This window comes from Denticeps clupeoides, chromosome 11 (assembly GCF_900700375.1).
Source record: "Denticeps clupeoides chromosome 11, fDenClu1.1, whole genome shotgun sequence".
NCBI classification, from domain to species: domain Eukaryota; kingdom Metazoa; phylum Chordata; class Actinopteri; order Clupeiformes; family Denticipitidae; genus Denticeps; species Denticeps clupeoides.
In genome coordinates, this window is record NC_041717.1 from 19,773,221 (window position 1) to 19,780,998 (window position 7,778).

Below are 7,778 nucleotides of genomic sequence, written 5' to 3' on the forward strand. Positions count from 1 at the left end.
CACAGGAAGTGCAAAATGTATCTGATTTAATCATTAAATTAATTAATTCTCAATACCTATTCTCAACAAGCAACAAGCAGTGGTGGTTCAAATCCCGATCTGCCAAGGTGCCACTGAGGTCCCCTTGATCAAAGCACCGTCCGAACACACTGCTCCCCGGGCACCTGTCATGGCTGCCCACTGCTCACTCAGGGTGATGGTTAAATGCAGAGGACACATTTCACTGTGTGCCCCGTGTGCTGTGCTGCTGTGTATCACAAGTGATCACTTCACTTTAACTTTAAAATAAAATATCCATTAACAACCCAACCTGGCAACACTGAGCAGACTGTCCAGTCTCCTCCCTTTCTTCCTTCTTTTCCGCTCACTCTTTTTGTTTTCTTTTCTCGTAAAAGAACTTTTTTCCCCTCGTGGCCCTAGCTGTCCTCAGAGACCTGATCAGGCTTCATTATCACAAAGAACCAATATTTGTGTTACTGTCCTAATATGGGTATGGATTGTTGCGCCATTCTTGGATGAGATGAGTGATTTTCAGATGTTCCCTCCTCACTCCACCAAACCCACTCACACACATATTCAGCAAGATCTTCACCCACATCGCCAGTGCTCACCGCTGACAGGCCGCGCCTCCTCTTTGTTGAAAGTTTGACGTCTACTTTTGATTGGCCTTCATGTTTTTCTTTGTTTATTCCCCTCATTCAGCTCTAATGAGCGTGCCACGCGCCTCTCTGCGGGCCACGCCACGCGCCAGGGTCCGGAATTTGGATAATTATTCGCGCCTCTACCAGGCGCTCCTCAAACGAGATTTATTTTCACATATCAAAGTGGCCGGTTAACATCAAACCTGCGTTTGGCCTCGGCTTGTGTGTCCGGTGGGAGGAGGGCGGTGGCGAGGAGACGAGCGGGAAACAGAAGGCCGGCAGCCTGGAGCGAGGGTCTCTGTGGGTTAACGCCTTTGATCTGAGACTCTGCGCGTAAAACGCCGCTTTCCCCCCCACCCCGTCCCCCGTCCCCCGTCCTTTTTCCTCTGGCTGCGTTTTATTGATTCTTCTCATCTGTCTGCGTGAGACCTTAATTCCTTCCAGCAAAGGACACGGCTCGCGGTTTTATTCTCGAGCCTGTACTATTGTTGTCATTATACGGAGAAGGAAGGAAGATCAATCGATTGCGGGGATACGGGCAATATCCCGGGGGAAGCGGAAAGGCCTGGCATTAAAGTGCGCCGCTTTTTAACTTCCTTCCACTGCTTTATCAGACGTGTCGGCCACAGACATGTTATTTGGTGAACTGAGGTTGAAGGTTTTCATATTAAAAATAATTTTATTTTCCCGTACAGGGGCCATGTTGCTCCAATCGGCCGACCCCCCCCGTTCCCCCGCCCCCCTGGCACACTCAGTTTAGGGCTTCTGCAAGCTGACTACATGTTGGCCAACCGAGTTGCCTGGCCCCCGGCGCGTAGAGTAGAGAAGCTGCCGGGATCCCTGAGGGTCCAGGAATCGGAGCAGGAACTCCGGTTCGAGTTCTAGAAGGATGCTGCAGGGATGCTGCTTTTGATCCAAGAAGGTGTGTGAAATGCTCCTCAGCCATTAGGAAATGGGGCGTTCATCACAGTAATCACAGCTCACATGCATCTCAATTCTCATTTTGGGTTTATTCACACCATTTAAAGATACATAATCGCATTAATAATTGTGAGAAGTGTGGTCATGGTGGGGCAAAGCAAAGGATGAAGTGCCATAAATGTATTCATGTCATGAACCGGACCGGTCCTGGCTCTCAGGGCCAGGTTTTCATGATGATCCTTGAGTGCTGTTAGTATAAATATATCCTGATATTGTCCTGTCTGGAGAGAATTCCCTGTTGGACTCCCCGTTTTGTTCTTAAACCCTTGCCTTGTGTTGAAATTGTGCGAGTGCATCCTCCTCCTGTTACAGTACATTAGAAAGTCATGTATTCAGATTACTTTTAAGAATTCACAAAATAAATCTATGTTTGAAATACATGTGTTTAGTTTTTGCAATGCTTCAGCTACAACATAAAAAAAGTAGCTACATGAATATAATTTTTCTGCGGTCACCTATAATTCAGACACAAGGGATGTTTGACTAATTAAAGTAGACTTGCACTCAAATTGTAACCTGCGTGATCTAACCAAGTTTGCTGAAAATATGGGACAACTAGCACATCAGCACCAACAGGAAGATTATTTTTTTAATTGGTTGCATTTGAGTGACTGTCACGCTGGTTTGACATGGCAAGGACATCCAGTGGCAGCTTTATACAATCATACACAGGTGAAAACAACCAGGAAACATTGACACAGGACCAACATGAAACTCTGGTCCGGATCCTGGACCCGGAGTAGCTCCTGCCTGACCGGGTCATGAAAGTGACCAAGGAAAGAAGATGTATTCTAGAAGTATTCTATTCTCTAAGTGGGCTGAATAAAGAATCCAAACATTTGCATGTGGCTCTTTACTTGGATTCCATTGTATCCCCACTCACTATTTACATGTATCTGCACTATTCATTACTGTGCAACTTAACATTGTGACTTTATGCCCTGTACCTCCAACCCTAAATGTTAGAGACATTTGTCTTATACTCTGAAAACTGAGTGGGATGCATGCATGTGTAATATGGCACCGTAATGGGTGCTAGAAGCCTAGCAGGTAACACACTCGTTTATGAAGCAGAAGACCCTAAGGTCACAGGTTCAAACCCCACTTACTACCATTGTGTCCCTGAGAAGGACACATGACCCTGAATGTCTCCAGAAAGAAAGTGAAGTGATTGTCACATGTGATACACAGCAGCACAGCACACGGTGCACACAGTGAAATTGGTCCTCTGCATTTAACCCATCACCCTGAGTGAGCAGTGGGCAGCCATGGCAGGCGCCCGGGGAGCAGTGTGTGGGGACGGTGCTTTGCTCAGTGGCACCTTGGCAGATCGGGATTCGAACCAGCAACCTTCTGATTACGGGGCCGCTTCCTTAACCGCTAGGCCACCACTGCCCAACCTCAGTCCAGGGGGGACTGTCCCTGTAACTAGTGATTTTAAATCACTCTGGATTTAAGGGCATCTAGTATATGCTATAAAGTTAAATAATCAATCAGATTGCAACTTTTCTGTCGAGTGGACATGTATTATAGGTTGAATAAAATATAAACAAATGAAAAGCTTGCTGCAAGTAGGAATTGAACAGGATGTCTATCGATCTCTTATGAAACCTGCATTTTATAGCTTCTATGAAACGTCTAGTCATTGTAAAGTTGTCCTAAATATAACCAATAAAAGCTAAATAAATGCCTGGAAAGCATTTGGCATTTTCCATTAAACCCTGAAAGGAACGACGCACGGTCCTGCAAGACGCTGCCAATGGCAGTAAAATGTCACCGTCACTTTGGATTTCCCCAGAACAGATCATTCGTGGCCTTTTTTTTCTCGCATTTAGCCTCTCATGTGACCTGCAATCTGCTCAGAGGAATGTCCAGTGTAGCCCAATCTCTGCCGAGCATCGCGCTCACATTCCACGGTTCTGTTTTTATTCCCTCCGCTGGCAGCGCCGGATCTGATCGGAATCTCAGGACAGTGCCCGGCCTCTGGCGGGACACCAACTGCTTGATGCGGTGATCTCAGCTGTCTCTCCACCGCTGTCTTCTGCTGACCTCATCACAGAAGTTATTATTTCTTTTTGTGGCAGATTGTGAAGAAGCGTTTAGTGAAGGAATGTTGTTCACCTTTCAACAAGACGGGGGGAAAAACTGTATGCGACGTGATATGATTCACAATAATTATTCATAGAATCAGAACATCAACATACATTTGTATTCACCTTGTATGTGTTGCCTTGTGTGTATGTGTATAAAATTCTATTCTAGATACATGCTGCATTTTAACACGTTGGGCGTGTCCCAAGCAACACAGTATAGGACAAGATACGTTAAACTGTACAATATACAATATATATAAATTTTCCTAATTTTCCTCATGTTATAGCCTTATTCCTGGATGGATTAGATTCAAATTTTCCCTCGGAATTCTACACACAACTGCCCATAATGACAAAGTGAAAAAGATTTACTTGAGATTTTGCTGGAGAAACTGAGAAATCACATGTACACAAGTATTCACAGCCTTATGCATTGTATCCATTGAACACAAATAATAATGTGCTTAGAATATAAAATATATTAGATTAGTCCTAAAACGAATCTAATCTAGTCCCAATGACAAAGGACATATTAATAATTAATGATTCTATACACCAATACATCTATTCATTTATACTAAATACTGTGGCCAATACTTATCGTGGTGGAGACCTTCTGATCCTAGGAGCTATGTTGTCTGGGACACTTGGTGCCCCTGGTAGGGTCTCCCATAACAAATTGGTCTCAGGTAAAGGGTGAGACAAAGAACGGTTCAGAAGATCTGTCATGGAAGGAAAAACAAAGAGTCCTGGTGGTGAGTTGGATCAGATGGCAGGGGAAGATGCCACGTAGACCTGGCAGACCCAAACATATAGTGAGGGTCTGCTGGGAATGCCTGGCAGAGGAACCCGTCAAGATGGTCTTCAATTCCCACCTCCGGCAGAGCTTTGAGTCCGAACGGACCTTGTTCCGCTCTGCGATTGTTGAGGAGGCTGTTGCTAGCTGTGGACACCAGAGGTTAGGGGAGCCGTCAGGCGTGGCTGGTCTGTGGGTCTCCAGAAGCAGCAGACCAGTACCGGGCGGCCAAGCGGCGTGCAGCAGTGGCAGTTCGGTGAGGCCATGGAGAAAGACCACCGATTGCTCACACTGTCTACAGTGGGGTTGGGGAGCTGCTGACGTCGACTGGGGCTTTGGTTGGGCGGTGGATGAGATGCCACTTGTTCAGATGGTGAAAACATGCTTAAAAGGATGCAAAGACCCTGTGTTGTTCTCCGCCCGGTGTGGCCTGGGAACCATTCGGCCGATCAAGGAGCCGCGGAGCGCTCGGATATTGTTCTGTTCCTTATCTGGTTTAACACAGAAGGGCTGATAGAGAAGGCAGGAGAGGCTTACGTCTGAGTTTCAGCAGCACTGTAATACCTGACTTCACATTTACATTTACAGTATCTGGCAGATGCTTTTATCCGGGGCCACTTACATAAGTGCTTTAAAATGTCCCTCATTTTAATCCCTCATTTGGCTCACTAGGAGCCGACCTTATTATTATTGCTTTTTTTTTAAATACGTTTTTAAATATTCCAAAAAAATATTTGAGTTTATTCGATACATCTAGTACCGAATAAACAGAAGAACAAGGTGGAAGTTGGCGTTCCTAATAAAGTGGCCAAACAGAGAGCATTTTCTTTTTTCCTGCCACCTGACTGAACTCGTCCCATGTTTAATGGCCAAGAGTGAAGGTGACGCCACGTGACAGACGGATTTTATTCGGATGTTTTCCACTCCTCCTCAAGCAACACAAATGTGGAAAAAAAAGTGTGATCTGTTGAGCTCTTAACTGAGCAGCGCTCGGGACCACCCAACATGACCTGGTGGGCGACACCCAACCCACGGCCCGCCATCTGGGGACCGCGGCTGTAGACAAACCCGCATGGCGGTATTTACAGATGGTGCGTGTTGCACCTTGACCTAAAAAAAAACGAAGAAAAGACAATGTGGATTAACGAGTTTGTAATTGTCTCAAAGTGAACCCACACCGCAGACGTTCTCAGTTTCGCCCCTGGAAATAGACGACCTACCGGCATTGTGTGTCACGCAGCGTGCTGTAGGCGTCTGTGCTTGCAGACGTTGTTCCGAACGGGTGAGATATTCTTGACCCCCAAATGTTCAGTCGCTTTCTAGTCCCAGTGGCCTCAGGTCAAGAGCTCCATTTCCAGCCTCTGCTTAATTAGTGTCAGGGTAATGCTGTGAAGATCTGGAAAACTGGAAACTTTCAGGCAGGTGGGTTATATAAAGCATTGTGTGTGGGGTCTCGCGGAAATGCGTTGACCTTTTCTGTTGAAACTCTGCATGGGGCGGCTCATGCTGGTTTGATGCCACGCCCGTTGACATCAACGCCCGTTGACATTCTCTATGTGGCGCTGATGCGGGGTGACACGCAGCTACCAGCAGGGACACTTCCACATTCCTCGGAATGTTTCTTAAGAAGGCACAGGCCCGGTTCCGAGGAACAGCTCGGCACCTGGAACCGGTACGGCTGCTTTCCCATGCCGGGCTGCAGGGCCATGCAGTTGCATGCTAACCACACCCTAAATTGTATCAACTCAAATCACACCATGCAGTTATTAATCATGGCTTTCCAGAACGGCTTGAGGCAATTTCTCTAAATTTAGCAGAAATGCTCTCTTAGACGCAAAGATGAGTCTAATAGTATGGTGGACGGTAATCTCATGTTTGTCCATTTCAGCACACCATTTCAAGAAGACCGGACATTTTCAAAATTTGGGTACAATCCTTCACTTTCAAGTAGTGTTGTTTTCTTCAACGAAATGTATGATGCATTATCTCAGTCATCGAACCTTCATGATGCGAGAGAGACGCAAATTATGCTCATGTGACGATACCTATAGCGAGGGGCAGTGGTGGCCTAGCGGTTAAGGATAAATAAAGTTTAAATAAAGTGAAGTGATTGTCACATGTGATACACAGCTGCACAGCACACGGTGCACACAGTGAAATTTGTCCTCTGCATTTAACCCATCACCCTGAGTGAGCAGTGGGCAGCCATGACAGGCGCCCGGGGAGCAGTGTGTGGGGACGGTGCTTTGCTCAGTGGCACCTCAGTGGCACCTTGGCAGATCGGGATTCGAACCGGCAACCTTGTGATTACAGGGCCGCTTCCTTAACCGCTAAATGAAACCTTAAACACTTTCCCTGACCGGGAATCGAACCCGGGCCGCGGCGGTGAGAGCGCCGAATCCTAACCACTAGACCACCAGGGACCTTCTAAAAAAAGGAAGCGGCCCCGTAATCAGAAGGTTGCCGGTTCGAGGTGCCACTGAGCAAAGCACCATCCCCACACACTGCTCCCAGGGCGCCTGTCATGGGTGCCCACTGCTCACTCAGGGTGATGGTTAAATACAGAGGACAAATTTCACTGTGTGCACCGTGTGCTGTGCTGCTGTGTATCACGTGACAATCACTTCACTTTCTTCAAATAAAAAAGAGACTAAATATGGTTTACAAAAAAAAAAACTAGACTAAAATATCTTTTCATTTTTGTTGACAAAAAGGAGACGAGACGTTATTCCCTCTCGTTTAGTTGCGGGATTTTTTTTTATGCAGTTTACCTGTTTTAGACTTCAGAATATGTTGGTTAGCAGATGTCTGGGAGATCTTTGCATGCACTTTCTTTACAAAATGAAGTGTAAAATAAAGCAGAATGTGTGGTCAAAAAAACATGGAACAACTCAGGGATGTAGAGTATTCCTGAGTCTGTAAGGTATCAATAATATAGTAATAATAATAATAATAAGGTAACCTTGTTAAAATAATGTACATGTACTATATTGACTAACTAAAAAGACTAAAATGCAGTTTTCATTAACAAAAATGGAAAATTTGGACCAGATATATCACAATTTACTGAAACTTGACTAAACTAAAATTAGTATGGATGTGATGAGATGAAAAAAAAAAAGACCCTTTGAGGCAGAGACTAGACTAAAACTAATATTAAGCCGCCAAAAACAACTATAGTTTCAAGCACGAACATGTTACAGCAGTCAAATGTCTGGTCCGTCAAGTGACCTGTGAAGGTGAAAAAAAGAGATTTATGAAATATGA

The 7,778-nt window shown here is 45.5% G+C and overlaps 1 non-coding gene across 1 annotated transcript; it reads right to left on the reverse strand.

The window, feature by feature from the left end:
* Positions 1–6,862: 6,862 nt before the first annotated feature.
* trnae-cuc (transfer RNA glutamic acid (anticodon CUC)) lies at positions 6,863–6,934 on the reverse strand. Its single transcript has one exon. It is a non-coding gene; the product is annotated as a tRNA-Glu (tRNA).
* Positions 6,935–7,778: the final 844 nt, after the last annotated feature.